At 38.9% G+C, this 18,074-nt stretch overlaps 1 pseudogene; it reads right to left on the reverse strand.

Moving 5' to 3' along the window:
• Positions 1-446: 446 nt before the first annotated feature.
• On the reverse strand, positions 447-2,910 carry LOC143402185 (melanoma inhibitory activity protein 2 pseudogene; annotated as a pseudogene).
• Positions 2,911-18,074: the final 15,164 nt, after the last annotated feature.

The following is an 18,074-nucleotide window of genomic DNA, read 5'->3' on the forward strand; positions in this document are numbered from 1 at the left end:
TCTTAATATGCTCTAGTTATTCTTTTTTTATGAAAAAAAACTAGCTGATTTTTATTATCAATGCCAAACAAGACTTTAAATCAATTACATAAAGTTACTTTTACATTTGCTACAATCACAGTAAATATGTTTCTTTGTATAAAGGGACAGCCTTTGTTTGGCATTTAAAATATCCCCAACTTTAAGACTACATACATAAAACTCTGTTAGTTACTCATATAATAGTACATTAATCAAATTAAATGTTATACTCTAGAATAAGGTTAAATGAAAATAATTTGCTCATAAGATTAATATTTAAACCATTTTTATTTACAAAATACTATCCTAAAAATTATATCTTCGTTAAGCTTCAAATGGAGCAAAAGTATAAACTCATAAATAAAAGCTGTTACTGAAACTATAAATGAGAGATAAATTACTTTGAAAGAAGATACAAAATATTTTCAGGTTTCTTGTTGTGCTTCTGGATGTTCAGTAGCAGGCTCACTTGAAAGTGGAATCAACTCTGAAGGGAAATCACTTCTGTTTTCAGAATGCAGGGGTGGGAGGTGGGGGAAGAAATCCAGCTCTTGGGGGAAGATAATGAGGAAAACACCATGGAAATGGAGGGGGTGGTGGAAAATATTCTCGATATGCTCCATACATATTTCTTGGAGGAGGTGGAGGGGAAAAAAAGATCCTTTTCTCATAAACTGACTCCTTGGATCCACTGGAAACAATGGACCTCTGGTTGGAGGGAAAGGTGATAAAGCAAAGCCAGAGCCAGTTTCTTGGTTTTCAGCAGGAAGAGATGAATCAGATACATTGGAATCACCAAGATCAACTTTGGTATCATTTCTACTGGATTCAATATCTGAAGACATAGACCCATCAATTTTATCCAAAGGCAGCATAGTGGAACTTTTGTATTCTGCTGATACTGAAGGTCTACCAGAATTAAAATAACATCCATCTTGCTTTTGAAGAGGAATCTTTGGATCAGAATATGGTTGGTCTGGTGGAGGAATCATTATAATATGGGCCATTTGACATGGAGGTTTTGGGGCCTAGTGTCAGAAGTTGTTCTCTGAGGATCAGTTAACCTATCACAGTTTGATTCTCTTTTTTCCTTGCTGGTAGGATAGTCCAGTGAATTCTCTGGACCCTTTGAGCCTCTTCCATCTACCACTGGCACCAAAAGAGAGAATATGTGTGGACCATTCTTTTCCAAATAAGAAGGTCTCATTTCACATGAAGGCTGACCCAATGGTGAGGGACTATTTGGGGAATGCTCTCTGCCAAAGGCTGTATTTGAAACATCAAGTTCAGAAGGATCTTTTTCTGCAATTTTAAATTTTACTTCCATTTCAGTTCATTTTTGTCTGTTGTGAGCATTTTGTTTTCTTTTTTTTAAAAAAAGAGAGAGTGAGAGAATTTTAATGTTTATTTTTTAAATTATCGGCGGATACAACATCTTTGTTTTGTATGTGGTGCTGAGGATTGAACCCGGGCCACACGCATGCCAGGCGAGCGCGCTACTGCTTGAGCCACATCCCCAGCCCGGCATTTTGTTTTCTTAAATCATTGAGGTATCTTTCAGCACTCTGAGCCGCCAACTCCTTATCATGTGCTTTTTCTCATAGTATATATACACCCCTGATAAAAATGAATGGTTCTCTCCAATTCTTCTTGAAGATCATTTGTTTGCTTTCTGAAGGTCTCCAGTGGTTTAGTTGTATGGCTTATCTTTGCTTCCACTTTGGAAAATTTCTCTTCCTACTTTACCTGGTAATTTTTTTCTCCTATTAATTTCCTTTGCAGTTCCATTACATTTTATTGATATAGTTCCATCATGACTTTAAGTTTCTGCTGAAAATTCTGATTCTCACTTTCAAACTGTGTATTTTCTGCTTGCAAAGATGCTTGTTCTGTTCTAAGATTTTTAATATGCTGTATAATATCTTTTTGTGTTTCAATTAGTTCAGATAATTAAAAATTTGATTTCTTTCTCTTTCTAAGGGTTTAAAAGAGGCCTTTAACTTAGCAACATTAATCAGTTTCTTCAAAGCCCCTTTTGGCTGATATTCTAAGTGAGTACCAATTTATGATACACTCTCCATTTCCAATTCCAAGTTACCATCATTTTTAGGTCTTCACCAGCCACAGAAACCCAATCTTTCATATGTATCAAGTGTTCAGTCAGAGACTTAATGTGATTTTCTTTATCTCTTAGAAATTGTTCTGCATGTACTTTAGAGTGTTCAAATGCCATTTTTTATTTATTGAGGCCATTCACTTTTTCTTTCCATACCTCAACTTCTTGTAAAAGCTGTTTATGACTTTCCTGAAGTTGGGAATTTACATTCAAAGCCTCTTTTATTGCTATAGTAACTGCTTCTTTATTCATTTTAAATATTCTCAAGGTTTTTTTACCTTGAGATTTGAGGTAAAATGTGCCATTCTCTACAGTCATAATATCACCCACTTGAGATTCTAGGGACTTAATTCTTTTTAACATATCCACCATCAATTCATCCTGTTGAAAATATTTAGTTTTCTCTTCTATTACCTCTTTTTCTAGAAAGGGTATTTCATCCTCAAGTTTAGATTCGGACCTATCCAGGTTTTCATATATTGTCTCCAATTTTCTGCTTTTATTGACTCCTTCTCTAAAGTGGCATCCTTTAAAGATGACTCTAAGCCTTCATACTCTCTTTGGACAAGGCTAACTTTTTCAAGTAGTTCACATTTTTCTTTAATTAGTCCAGAAAGTTTTAGAGCAAGCATTTTTTTTTTCCTTCTCATGTAATGTCTGCTTCTCACAGACTGATAACTTCTCCACAAAAACAAGAGAACAACAAAAAATCCAATAGCTGTACATAACACCAACTTCCATGAACAGCCATAAGGACTAGGGTGTGTTTCCATGTCTTCAAACAAGACAGACCACAATCCTGCTTACTTCTTCCAGGACCTCACCAAGTAGGGCTGAAGGGCAGCTGTTGCCTCTCATTCACACTAAGGCTACTTTGGCTATTCCCTCCACAACCACATCATACTCAGCCACACCAAAACAGGCTGTGAACACTCAGGCCTTTGGTCAGGAAGAAACCTGCACCAGGCAACGAGGCAGACCATTGTGAACCAGTGAGTGTGTGGGGGGGGATCATGGTCATGGGGAGGCCTGGTTATGGGTTCCCAGGGGACTAGCACATTCATGCTGCCTGTTAGAGAAATCTTGGCCCCTTCACTGTGCTGTGAATCCTGTAGCATCACAGGTTCAAGCATATCCCATTCAAGCCAGAGAGGAATCCTCCCCAGGTCACCCACCCTTTGGTTTGTTTAGGCCAGGCCAAGGCAGAACTTATTATATGCCATTCTGTACAGTCATAATATCACCCACTTTGATGTCACTAAAATTCTAAAGCTCTGTAAAATTTTAAAGAGATAATACATCATATATTTATATTTGTACCACTTGTCCTTTTATTTTAATGACTCATTCCTTTCCCTCCCCTCCTGTCCCCTATCTTTTTCTTTCCTTTCTTCCTTCCTTCCTTCCTTCCTTCCTTTCTTCCTTTCTTCCTTCCTTCCTTTTTTCCTTCCTTCCTTCCTTCCTTCTCCTGTTCCTTTTCTTGCAGTGTTGGTGGTTAAATTTCAAGGCCTAGTACATGCTGGGCAAGCTCTCTAGCACTGAGCTACATCTCCAGGCCTGTTGACACTTTCCTTAGAAGCCATGTGAATTATTGACATATGTAACCTCTTGTGTTAGACTATTTTAAAAGTAATTTTAGAGGAGTGCAAACATGAGCACAAATCAGTTTTGATAAGTTATTTTTAAGTACTACAGCAGATATAATGTTTCTAAAAAGAAAGAGGTTAAAACTTGAGTTGGTTTTCATGTCAGCTTTTGTAGACTACTATTTATTTAAGAGTCATCAAAATCTTTTTTCAGATTTTTTTCCACTTATCATAGGATGTAAATGCTTCTAAGAAATCTGGTCATTATAAATATGTAGCAATGAGAAGGATAAGGTAAGTGATTTTTTTGGATCAAAGAAAACAGAATAAAATGTTGCACACAGAGACAATGGACACCAGAGTATTCAATAGGAAGCAGTGTTTATTTGTGTGCATCCAGCCTCAGTGAATTCTTATCCAAAGGCTGAGCATTTAGTGTAGGGAGTGATCCCTTATAATATTCTGGTTAGTTTTCTTTTACATACTAGCCTTTATGTAGTATGTAAAAGAAAACTAATAAGGTAATACACATTCCTGTTTGGGAATTCTATTTCTATACTACAAAATATCAAGAATGTTCAAAACTGATTTCCAGAGGGCTCACAATGGTACAGACAGCATCATATTCTCTTCAGAGTTTCTTCAAGATGGCATTTGTGCCCTTCTGGTACATAACATGAGACTTGGTGGGACTTAAAACAAATAGCTATCAGAATGTTTGTAATGTACCTCAGGAAATTATATATTTAGTGCAAGGAGCCCATTCCTCATGAATGCATTTTATTAGGGGCTGAGCTGCATGGGAAGAACTGAGACATTACTGGTCATTCCCAAACTGTGACCTAGAGGGACAGGAACAGGTCATGTCTGTGAAAATTATTAACCTATAGCAAGTGACTTCCTACCAGGATTGTTGGAGAGATGGAGAGATTGAGGGTATGGGTCACCAGCAGAGTTTCTCCTGCTCTCATTTGAAAGCATTCAAAGCTCCACTGAGCTGTCTTTCCCAGTGGGAAATGAAAGTTGTTTATGAAGAAAAGTCATGGCAGAGCCTGTGACCATGCCACACAGATAACTGAACTTTGGGAGACTTGGCCTGAGAAGCCATTGGCTCAAACCTCACAGGAACTTAAATCTCCATTATTTTTGTTACTTTACAAACACATATTGTGATGCCAGGTGCTAGAGGTGCACAGATGATTAAGGCGTGATCCTTAGCCTCAATGGTCACAATTTAGAAATCCTCCTTTAAAGCTGTGTACAAACTGATATGGGGACAGGGGGGTCATGGCTGACAGGCAGTAGTGACTTCCTGGAGAAGGTAATTTGGGGGTTGTATCTCAAGGGATGGTAGGAGGCATGCAAATTCTTTACAATAAGAATGTTTGTAATTTCACCCCACCCACCCCACCTCCCCACCCCCGGGGGCTACTTCTCAGGCCAGCCCAAACCAGAATTGTAGCCAGGATTCAGCCAGCAATTGCCATGCTAGAAAGGAAAGAGTCAATCAAGGGGTGGATTCTGATGACTAACTGGGCCACCAAGTCCTGCCCAAGCACAGGCTTTCCTCTCTGACCCTGGTTTGGTGCTCGTTTCCTGGACCTCCCCAAAATCTTCACCATGTGAGAATGGGTGTCCAGACATCTCTTGGCAGCAGAAAATAAGTCTTGCCTCTTCCAGGTGTTCAGCATGGACCTTTCTATGAATTGTAGTAGGTGGTGGGAGGCTACTTTTCTCCTTTTCCTAAAATCTCAGAGATAAAAATTCTTAGCTTCTGATTTTTACAAGGTAACTTTACAGTTCACACCATTTACATATTTACACTATTCTTTTTGCAAAACTTTATCTTCTTTAAAAAATGTTTTCATTGTGGTGGTAAACATCTGTAAAACCAGTGGCTTGGGGAACTGAGGCAGAAGGATCACAAATTCAAAGGTAGCCTCAGCAACTTAGAACACCTTGTCTCAGAATAAAAAATTTTAAAAAAATTATGTGTGGGGATGTGGTTGAGCACTCCTGGGTTCAATCCCTAATACCTCCCCACTAAAAGTAGTTTCAAACAGGTTTGAAAAACACACATAATTCTATCCTTCAGTATTCCTCTACTTCTGAGACTATGCTAATCCTGGAAAATATTTGTCTTTTATATGAATGATTTATAAACCCACCATGAAGACTTAAGGTCATGGTCCCAACACCTGTGCATGTGGCACATGGCACCTATGCTCCAGAGATATTCCCCAGAAGCCCTGTGCCCTGGTTACAACTGTGCAGGACTCTGGCAACACTATGTGTTTCTGGGCTCATCAGGTGGACACTCTGTTCTTCCAGGCATGTGAAGCATAGGACTCATGAAAACCTGTAAGTTCTGGTGCTACATTTTAAGTCTTTCCTGTGAATGGATAATGTGCTTAAATGAAGATATCTCATAGATAAGCACATGATAAGGTTTGCACCAAAATCATAACCTTGGGCTTTGGTTGCTGGCATAGTCTTGATAAGGGGCACTATTTTGGTAGTGCTTGTCTAAAAAGGTAGAACTGAACTTTGCTGAATACAATTTGGGCAGGGATTTCTTTAGAAGAAAAAGACTGGCTTTTTGGTCCAGTTTTTTTTTTCTCTATAGAGGTGGTTCAGCAGTGGGGGATGAGGGACAGAGAGTCTCTTTCAGCAGGAGATGTCATGGGCATCTCAAATTAAGATAAGCAGCAGCCCCTTGTTTGGATGGACTTAATGTAGCCAGCAAGACCTGGGCATCTCCTAAGCTCAGAGAATGCACATGTGATTCTATCTAGATAAAATTCTAGAGAATGCAGAACAGTCTACAGTGGAAAAAACTCATCAACAGTTACATGGAGCCAGAAACTCAGGGAGTAATGGATGGAAAAGAGGCATTCAGGGTGACAGAAATGTTCTGAGTATAGGGTGGTTTCACAGATATACATAGTGTCAAATTCACAGACCTGTACCCTTTAAATATATGCATCATATTAATTATACATTATTTATAAACTATGTCTCACCAAGGTTGTTGAAAGGTCCCCATGTGTACATTCACCTTTCCCCATCAGCCTATGGTCCTCTAAAGCCAAGACAACGCCTTCCTTGTGTGGGCTGCACCAAGGTGATGAAGCATTGCACCCAGGAGGCCTCTGACACAGAGCACCAATGTGAACACACAGTCTGCATCTCCCAACTGTGATCACTGGAGAAGCAGCCTACACTGAGCCTCAGTTTTCCCATCCATAACATCAGGACACAACACCTAATATACAGAATATTTGGAGAGTTTAATTGGTATGATTCTAAGTAAAACTTTGAAAACAATTTTTATGTAATATAAATGTATGATAGCTATTATTATTTGGGTTTTTATTATTTGGTAAAAATTCAAGGTAAAATAAATAGTTTGGGATCTATTGTACCTTAAACTTTGCTAAACAGTAACACATAAAATGTGTTCAGATTGCAATTGAGTAAGTTTTTTTTTTTGGCTGTCTTGATATGAAATTTCAATATATTCTGTGAATTTTGTGACAAACATACTACCTGATTGTGTAGTGTTCTTTCCCTCTATCCTAGTGGCACACTACTAAAGGTGTAGAAGGTCTGATAAGAAAGAAGTTTAATGCACAATCTCCCATTTCAAACCGATGGGTCAATGGTTTGGCAAACACAGAGCATGGGTAATACAGATGAAATTCCTGCTGCTCTCCCAAATATAAAATGAAGATAATTATGTGTTCTCTGAACCACTGTGTAGAGAGTACACACACCCATCTCATAGGCTTTAATCTCAATCCTAGAAACAGCTTATTCTGTTACAATCTGTTTTCTTTACCAAGGACACAATTCAGAAGTGTTAAGTGAATTGCTTGATGCTGCCTACTACCATGTGCCAGATTCAGGATTCAAAAACCCTGTCCCAAGCCTCCTGACCCATGCTGCACTGCCTTTCCCTGCTCTGGTCTTCTCTGCAAGAGCTGAAAGAAGAAGGCAGAGTGTCCATCCCCATGGACCTCCTCAGCTGGGGATGTGTGCGTGGGACAAGTGACTCAAAGTTTTCACTGCACTGTACATCTCCACCAATGACTAAAAAATATCTCAGGTTGAGGCTTTTGGGGTTACAAATAATTTACAGATACAGAATCCATGAGTAATAGTGCCTGCTGTAACTTGGTGAATAGATGGCGTGGGGAACTCTGTTTTTTGTATATCTGATATGGCCCCTGTATGTTATCACCTACTCAGATGTTAGCACTCAATATGATAAGCCTTATTTGAGCTGTTTTTTGAGTTACACAAGGATGGGGAACATAGATATATAAAGAATATTTATATTTTATGAGAGATATATGATAATAACATGCAGAATTGCTAAGGTCATTCACTCTGTTACACTTTCAGTTAATGAATGAATGAATTATTTTTCCATGTCATTATAGATAAATTCCTGAAATACATGGCAGGGTTAAGTCTGCATGTGCTCTGAAAGGATGCAGAGTCATTGTGTTATGATTTCAATTTGAATAACAAAAAAACCTCATGGTTCCCAAAGATGATGTGTTCCTGGCAGTGGGATATGGTTCAGAGTGATCTGAAGTGGAATTAGTTGTGGGTGGAAAGCCATTGACAAAGAAGAACTAGAATTTTCCATAAATGTAGGAGAGTTGAGGTCTGTACTCTAGAAGGTAGGGTTGGGAAAGTCCCAGCAATAGGTGACAAATACCTGTACCGGGAAAAGCTGAGGGCAGAATGGAACTTTCTAGTGTGTGCACTGCAGCCTTCTGATTGGCAGGGAACCCCATTCTCTGGAGTTAGTCTGCGTGGCATGGACAGATTTCATTCTTTTTCTTGCTCCAGAGGAAAGGTTCTTCTTGAACTTCCATTTACCCGAGAACAGTGCTCCCATGGGAAGAGGGTTTGCTCTGCAATGGGACTTCTGTTACCATTCCTAAGAATCTAAATGGATGGCAGCCAGGCTAAACTTTGTGTCAGCATCATGGGATTTAAAAATAAGAGCATGAACCTCCATTCCATTTTTTCTGCTCTAAATGGAAATTGTATTCTGATTGTTCCCTTTACAATACTGGATAAAATAATAGAGATTCAAGTCACTCAAACATGTCCCCCCAAACTGCTGATTTTTTTGGATATTCATTTTCTCCCTTTTGAAAAAGTAAAGCAAAGAAGATGGAAAATATTTTTCCCCCTCAAATTTGAAGAGTCAAATAGATGCCCTCTTCAGCTCAAACTGGGATTATGGGGCTGAGAGACACATTAGCTACCACTATACACTATCAACTTTTTAAAAAATTAATTTGTTCTAATTAATTATACATGATATTAGAACACATGGTTTATAACTTCTCATTCTTCGGATTGTATATAGGGTTATACTAGTCATGTAATCATATATGCACTTAGGGTTATAAAGTCTGATTCATTCTACTATCCTTCTTGCCCCTACACCAGATCCCCTTTTATTCTCCCCCTGCCTAATCCAAAGTACTTCTATTCTTCCCTAACCCCTTATTTTTTTTTATTAATTTTCATTGTTGGTTGTTCAAAACATTACATAGTTCTTGATATATCATATTTCACACTTTGATTCAAGTGGGATATGAACTTCCATTTTTACCCCATATACAGATTGCAGAATCACATCAGTTACACATCCATTGATTTACATATTGCCATACTAGTGTCTGTTGTATTCTGCTGCCTTTCCTATCCTCTACTAGCCCCTTATTTTGAATTAGCATCCACATATCAGAGAAAACATTCAACCCTTGGTTTTTTTGTGATTGGCTTATTTTGCTTAGCATGATATTCTATAGTTCCATCCATTTACCAGGAAATACCATAATTTATTTCTTCGTTAAGCTGAGTAATATTCCACTATGTCTCTCTACCACATTTTCTTTATCCATTAATCCATTGAAGGGCACCTAGGTGGGTTCCATAGATTATTAGAAATTGTGCTATTATAAACATTGATGTGGCTGCATCACTGTAGTATTATGATTTTAAGTCTTTTGGATATCAACTGAGGATTGTGATAGCTGGGTCAAAAGGTGGTTCTATTCCAAGTTTTCTGAGAAATATCCATACTGCTTTTCATAGTGGTTGCACCAATTTGCAGCCCCACCAGGAATGTATGAGTGTACCATTTTCCCCGCATCCTTGCCAACATTTATTGTTGCTTGTATTCTTGATAATTTCCAGCATCATCATTTAAAAACAGTATTATTTTAATTTTACAAATTTATATATAGAATATAATGTTCAAATCAAGGTAGTTAACAATTTCACCTCAAACATTTCAAACTTCAACACAATAATCTTACATATTTATGTGCTACAGTGTAATATTTCAATACATGTGTACATTGTGTACTGATCAAATCAGGACAATTAGTATTTATGTTCCTCTCATTCCTCATAATTGGGGCCTTTGAGCTCTTTTCTTGTTAGACATAAAACAAAATAAGTTATTGCAAAGAATTGTCCCCTGACTCTTTTGTAGAGTACCAGAACTTATTACTTCAATCTAACTCTGTTTTAGTACACATTATCTAACCTCCCATTACCCATACCCTCAATGCTTCTCAGCCTCTAGTAATCACTGTTATACATTAAGATAGACTTTTAAAAACACACACATATGAGAACATGCAGAATTTGGCTTAATTCTCTGAATATAATATCCTTCAATTCCACCCATTTACTGTAAATGATAGAATGTTGTTCTTTTTTAAATTTTCAAAATATTTTTTAGTTTTAGTTGGACACAATACCTTTATTTCACTTATTTACTTTTATGTCATGCTGAGCATCAAACCCAAGGTGAATTCTCTACTACTGAGCCACAAGCCTAGCCCTAGAATGTCATTATTCTATGGATGAATAATATTTCATTATATACAACTGTGTGTATATAGTACAGTATCTTTATCCATTCCTCCACTAATGGGCATCTGGGTTTATTCCATATCAGCTATTGTGAACAGTGCAACCATGAACACAGGTGGCAGGTATCTCATTCCCTTTGGAGATATACTCAGAAATGCATCATATAGTAGATCAAATTTTAGTTTCTTGAGGAAGCTCCATCTGTTCTCCATATGTCAGTGTTAGTTCGTGTTCCCATAAATAATGTTTGAGAGTTTCCTCTCACTCACATCCTTGCCAGAATTTGTTTTCTTTTTGGTAATAGCAATTCTATCTGGTGTGAGATATATATTTTAATTCTTATTTCCACGATGGCTAAGTATGTTGAGTGCTGTTTTTTTCTTTTTCATTAATTTGTTGGTCATTTGAATTCACCCCTTTCAAAAAAGACATGCAGACCAGTGGAACAGAACAGAGTCAGAAATAACCCTGTGTACTTACAGGCAAATCATTCTCAACAAAGGTACCAAAAACCTGTGTTGGAGAAAGGAGAGTATCTTCGATAAATAATGCTGGAAAAACTGGATAGTCACAAGGGAGATATTTAAATTTGTCCTCTATTTCTCATTATGAAAATCAGCTTGAGGCCTGAGGTTGTAGCTCAATGGTAGAGCACTTTCCTGGCCTGTGCAAGGCCCTGGTTTCATCCCTGGTAACACAAAACAACAACAACAAAAATGACAATGAGAACAGAATGGTCAAAAATTCAAATGTAAGACTTGAAACTCTGAAAACACAAGAAGAAACCAGAAGAAATACCTTGTTACATTGGTATAGGCAATGACATTTTCATAAGTCCCCCAAAATACAAGGAATAAATGTAAAAAGAGATAAATAGGATTAACCAAGCTAAGAAGCTTCTGCACAGCAAATTTGCCATAGAGGGAAGAGACAGGCTGTAAAATGGGAGAAATATTTTGCAAACTATTAATGTGACAAAGAGTCACTATGAGGAATATGTAGGAACTTAAAATACTCAATAACAACAATCACATCAGCCACATCATCAACAAAAAATACTCCACAAATAATCCACTGTAATGCTTGGGAAGATTTGCTGCTGAGAAGAGCATATCCTGTAGAGAAGAAGACTTAGCTAGACCCAATTGCTCTCTGGGAACCTCTGTGCATTGCTTTGTGGACCAGGGTTATCCAATCAGGGCCACTATGATTTCAGCTGATCTTCTACTTAGTGACTTAAGTGAAACACACTTAGAGATTCCTTAAGATGATACTGATGTTGGAAGTGGAAATGCCAATGGTCCTTCTCTGTAACTGGGATGAAGGTGAGAGTTTGGTTTTAATCAATAGTCAACTACTACATCCAGAAACATGACTGGTGGGTAGTGGGAAGCCACCACTTCCTCCTCAGGGAGTACATTTGTAATGGTACCATTTTGCTGAGGAAGGTGTTAACTTGTCTCAAAAGACCTGGAGATTTTCTGTGGGTGTGGAAGTTTGTATTTATGGTATCACTCTTGAGCCAATCACCTGATGATCCTTAGCAGGCAGGTGGGCTTCTGGTCTGAGGCTTGGAGTAGAGGTCTGAGCTTCAGCTCCAGATCCATGTGAAGAAGGGTTGAAGGGAAGTGTCAGGTTCTAGTTCGTGACTTGTTAAACTGGCTGTGTGGAGACATCACTGGTTGAGTTGTGAGCCTTGCCATATGTCTCAGCCTGACACAGACTTTTAAGAAAACAGCTCTGCGGATTTTATTAATCAAGACTAATTTTTGGACTTTTGACTTCTGGTACTTCAAGATAATAGACTTATTTTAAGCTTTAAAAGAAGTAGTCAGTGAGGCTGGGGTTGTGGCTCAGTAACAGATCACTCATCTAGCACATGCAGGGCACTGGGTTTGATCCTCAGAACCACATAAACATAAATAAAATAAAGCCATTGTGTCCAATTACAACTTAAAAAATGAAAAAAAGTAATCTGTCACCTTTAGCCAATTATGTCATATTGCTAGCCTGAGTTTCTTCATCTGCAAAATGAGATCATGTCCCCTTTGCAGTTTTTTGATTGTGTTGTGAATTGATGGTTTATTTCCTGATATCTCTTCATGACATGATGCCTACTCTTTTTTTTTTTTGCTCATGTATACATTTTCCTGTTGAACCAGGAGAGCAAAGCAGTAACACTTTATTTGCGTATCCTGAAGATGAAAATTGAAATGGAGTCTTATATTGCCTAAGTCTGAACCTGTGAATGGATCAATTAAAGGGTTGCCTCCAAATGCTGAGTCAAAAGACCAGGCTAAAGTGTTACATTCTTACCAATGTTCTGCAAAATTATAGTTTAATGAAAAAAAATTGCATCTATGTTTCTAGCACATTTCTTTCATGAGTGCTTTGCCTCATGGATTTACCAGGATTTTAATGTAGTGCAAATCTCTTTTGGTTTTTCAGAAGATCCTCTTTATGGCTTGAGTTAAGTATGTTTTTATGTGACAAAAGTCTTTTGTGCATCTTCTAATATGGTGCCAGAGTGAAACAAATTGCACCTGGGGCTTGATTACTGGTGATTTGAGTTAATGGGAAAAGGTAAGGAGAAGAAAAACCACACTGCAAAGTTATGTGACTTTATTAAATTATGTTTATAGGTTTACTTGTCACAATTTTGTATCAAAATGTTTTTTATGGCATCTGTTTATCAGTATTTGTCACTAATAAGTGCCTGCAAATTTCCTTTTATGGGAATCATGTTCTTGCGGTCATACTGGTGTCTAATAAATCAGAGCTGTCACAGCTCACATGATTTGCTGTTGTTAGGTTTTGCTTGTGTTTTTCTGGTGCATCTCCTGGTTCTCTCTCCTTCCCACAGGTTTCCAACAATGGTGACTTCAATGTTTGTGAATGGGAAGGAAATGAAGAATAAAGTGGAGAGGCCTTGATTGTGGCTCAGTGGTAGAGTATTTGCCTAGCATGCATGAGGCACTGTGTTCGATTCCCAGCACCACATAAAAATAAAGAAAAAAAATAAACTGTGTCCATCTACAACTAAAAAATAATAAAAAAGTAAAGTGGACACAATAGTGAATTTTATTCACCAGCAACCTGGGAGATGGAGGTCATTGTCTCTTGCAGATTGAGATCTTAGACACAGAGCTGATCCATATCAAGGGCTAGAGGAATCTGGTGGCTTCCAACAGAAGTTAAGGACCACACCACAGTGGGTTACAGTGGTCTGTGCTTGAGGTCAGATAAATCTGACTTGAGACTCACTCACACTTTAATATTAACACCTCCTAGATTAGTTGTGGGGATGCAGTGAGATGACAGATGCAGCTGGCATGAGACCTGGCATTGACTATAGCTGTTTTCCATCCCCATCTCATTCCTGTGTTCCTCTTTTGCAATCCCCCTGCTAGTGGATGTTGACAATTTTTTTATGGACACAGTGCAGAGATTAAGACTGTGAGCACTGGAATGAGGCTCCCTGAGTTTAAACCCTGGTTTTCCCACTTAAAGTTCTGTGAACTTGTGGCTTCACCTGTCCATTCTTGAGTTTGTTTGTCTAAATAATGTTACTGAAAAATTGTCCCAATAATTCAATGACATGATGCATACTTCAGTAAACAGAATTCTAAAGATGAACTGCTTGCTCTCTAAGAATCCCATCTCCTGCTTCACCAAACACTGATCTGATAGTGTGGTGAGGGGACTTCACAGAAATAACTACAAATAACTTATCAATCTTATGAAGAGTACCCTCGTGGTCCAGACCAATCAAATAAACCATTTGAGAGCAGAACATTCTCCCTAGCCTCATGGACATGCCATCCAGCTTATGGCCCACAGGCTTGGTCCAAGAGTGTCCTTGGCTTCTTCCACTTTATTTACTTAGTTACTCACTTCCATTGTATGTGACACCAGTGTTGGTGTGCAACAGTTTGGACAGGCTTAAAAGTCACCCTTCAGCCTGGAGACAAGAGAAGCACTGGACTAGTTGTCCTGTCACTACACAGCATCTGGGTGTTCCCTACAGCAAGACATTAGGAACAGCAACTCTTTCTAGCTCATTAACAGCACTCAAGACTGCTTCTTCTACAGTTACACTGCCATGATGTATATCAACACTAGCCTTCTGAAGACAGAAATTGGCAGTGATAGAGAAAACTTGCATGTCTTAGTCATTGGCAAATACTTTTCCAATAAGTCCCAGAAATTGATGGTATTTATTAAGTTCATCTTGGCTAACATCTAGAAATATGAAAACTTCCTCCTAAATCTGATAAGGAGCTAGGGAAGTAGCTCAGTGGTGAGTCTGCACATAGCATGCAGAAGGACCCTGAATTTGACCCCAACAGCAGTAAATATTTTAAATATTTATTAAAAATTTAATTTTAAGCAACTTCTCATTATGGTACTATCCAAAGGGAAACAAAAGATTATATTGGATTCCCCATCTGGCACCAGAACATGACTCATTGGAGTCAAAGCCAACTTCATAGGTGCTACAGACACAGGAAGTGGGTCAGATTCCACTTTCCACCTCCATCTCCCTCCCACACAGGCAGGTCTACTCCTGATTTCCAAGAGCTTTCTTATCAATAAAAAGTCATGAGGCCAGGCCCACAAACAAAGAGCTTGTAGATGCCCTGGTCTATCCCCTGTTTGGTGCTTAATATTGTGTGCTCATTGCCATATCCTAGCACACATTGGGGTTTCTATTTTCTCTGCTATACAATGCAGATCACCTTTACCCAAGGTCCTCAGGAGGATGGCAGAGCACAGTGAATGCAAAATCCTGCCACTGGGGACAGCACACAGGTGTCACCAGTACCATCCCCTAGAGCTGGTGACCCACCACTGACAGCAGCTCCCTGAACTGAGGTGTGATGGACTGGGCCTTACTTCAACCAGGTTGACCCACTCCTGAGATGTGTGACTTGGACAAACTCACAAGTTGTCTCTTGGTGACAATTTATCTTCTATTACATATGATTCTGCTCATGCCAGAATTTAGCTGTGATACTCAGGAAAGGTCAGAAGTCGCAGAATAAGAAGTAGCTATTTGTATCAGATTGTATCTCTGCCCTTATCTACACTCAGGGCCTGGAGAGGTTAGCTATCACCTGTTGATTCATACCAGTCAGTGGCCAGCAAGATTGATATAACTCCTGGATCCACCAAGACCTGAACTGCTCTGGCCTTCTCTGCTTCAGTCACCTCTTAGCAGTTGCCACTGCATGAAAATGTGGCTTTTAATCTATGGCTATTGAGCAATGATGGCTCATGAGCTGGTGGGTCAGAAGCCCTGCCTCTCCTCTTGCCACTTCTCACCAAGTGTCCCAGGAAGGTCTTCAAAGGTGTTTTCAAGCTTCCCCACACCTTTTGTACCCCTAACCAACAATTTCTCTACAATGTGCCAAATATGCTTTCTCTAGCCCAAGACAAAAGGCTTCTGGGTCGGTCTCTAGCCACAAATGACAGTGGATTTAAAGGAATTCCTGACTGCACCCATCACAACCCCACTGTCAAGATGGTCAAAAAGAAAATTTCCAGGTGATTCCTATTACTGCAGCCTCTCAAAACAAAGGTGTCCCTTTGCAGAATTCAACTAACCTTTATTAAAGCCTCCTGGGTCACCTGGGCCTTGGAAAATTGGTCTGAGAAATAAAGCTGATTCTTATACCAGTGGGCAGAGTAAGTGAGAACAGTGAGTGGCTGGCACCTAGATAGCTTTCAGCTTCCATCAAAGTGTAACTATGACCTCAGGGAGGGAGATCCTGGGCACAAAGGAGAAACACCTGTCTGGCACAAATGCTAAGACTCAACCCCATAAGTTACAGCCCAAAGGTGATCTACTGGGTAGCTCCAAGGGCACTGCCTTCTGTAGGGTCAATGTCAAGACAGCCTGCTTGTAAGGCTGAATCTCCTGCCTGGAGAAACTCCTTCCCAATTCCAGGTACTGCAATCTATGCCCTTATTGAACTTCAGGGCATAGAGGTGGGATGGAAGTGAAATCCTCCCAAAATCAGAGCCTTGAGGTGCCCTAGAGAACAACCACAACCCAGAGATATGGAATGAGGTGAGGGTCTGGGATCAGGGCTCAATGCCCTAGATTCCGAGGCCATTCAAACTCTCTGCATATTAGATACTAGAGGTGCTGCCAGGGAATTGGTTAGAATATCCTAAGAGAAAGGAGATCCACCAAGGGATCCAGATATCAAGTTTTTCCCCCCCTTCAAACTTTTCTCCCCACCAGGAAACAGTCTGAAAAGTAGTCAACTGCCAGGCAGGAACTTAGGAACACTTGTGATTGCAGGTAGAAAGCTGCTCATTTCTAACATCACTTGAAGTTGTTTCTTTGTTTCAGAAATTGCTCTCTAGTGAAGGCCTGGAAGAACAAGCTTAAACCAATCAAGATATACAGCTCTTCTTTTAACTGACCTGGGGTAAATTTTGCTCACTCTAACTCACTATAATACTAAATTATCTGCCCTAAATGAAGTGCATCTGCCATTTGTTTGGTGTGGTACTGGGAATAGAAGCCAGGGTGCTTTATCACTGAGCTACATTTTGTGGTAAATATTGCTCAGAACAAAGGAAAGAGAATATGATGCTGTCTGTACAATTGTGAGCCCTCTGGAAATCAGTTTTGAACATTCTTGATATTTTGTAGTATAGAAATAGAATTCCCAAACAGGAATGTGTATTACCTTATTAGTTTTCTTTTACATACTACATAAAGGCTAGTATGTAAAAGAAAACTAACCAGAATATTATAAGGGATCACTCCCTACACTAAATGCTCAGCCTTTGGATAAGAATTAACTGAGGCTGGATGCACACAAATAAACAATGCTTCCTATTGAATACTCTGGTGTCCATTGTCTCTGTGTGAGAATCCCTTGCAACATTTTATTCTGTTTTCTTTGATCCAAAAAAATCACTTACCTTATCCTTCTCATTGCTACATATTTATAATGACCAGATTTCTTAGAAGTATTTACATCCTATGATAAGTGAAAAAAAATCTGAAAAAAGATTTTGATGACTCTTAAATAAATAGTAGTCTACAAAAACTGACATGAAAACCAACTCAAGTTTTAACCTCTTTCTTTTTAGAAACATTATATCTGCTGTAGTACTTAAAAATAACTTATCAAAACTGATTTGTGCTCATGTTTGTACTCCTCTAAAATTACTTTTAAAATAGTCTAACACAAGAGGTTTTATATGTCAATAATTCACATGGCTTCTATAGAAAGTGTCAACAGGCCTGGAGATGTAGCTCAGTGCTAGAGAGCTTGCCCAGCATGTACTAGGCCTTGAAATTTAACCACCAACACTGCAAGAAAAGGAACAGGAGAAGGAAGGAAGGAAGGAAGGAAGGAAAAAAGGAAGGAAGGAAGGAAGGAAGGAAAGAAGGAAGGAAGGAAGGAAGGAAG

This window comes from Callospermophilus lateralis, chromosome 6 (assembly GCF_048772815.1).
Source record: "Callospermophilus lateralis isolate mCalLat2 chromosome 6, mCalLat2.hap1, whole genome shotgun sequence".
NCBI lineage: Eukaryota > Metazoa > Chordata > Mammalia > Rodentia > Sciuridae > Callospermophilus > Callospermophilus lateralis.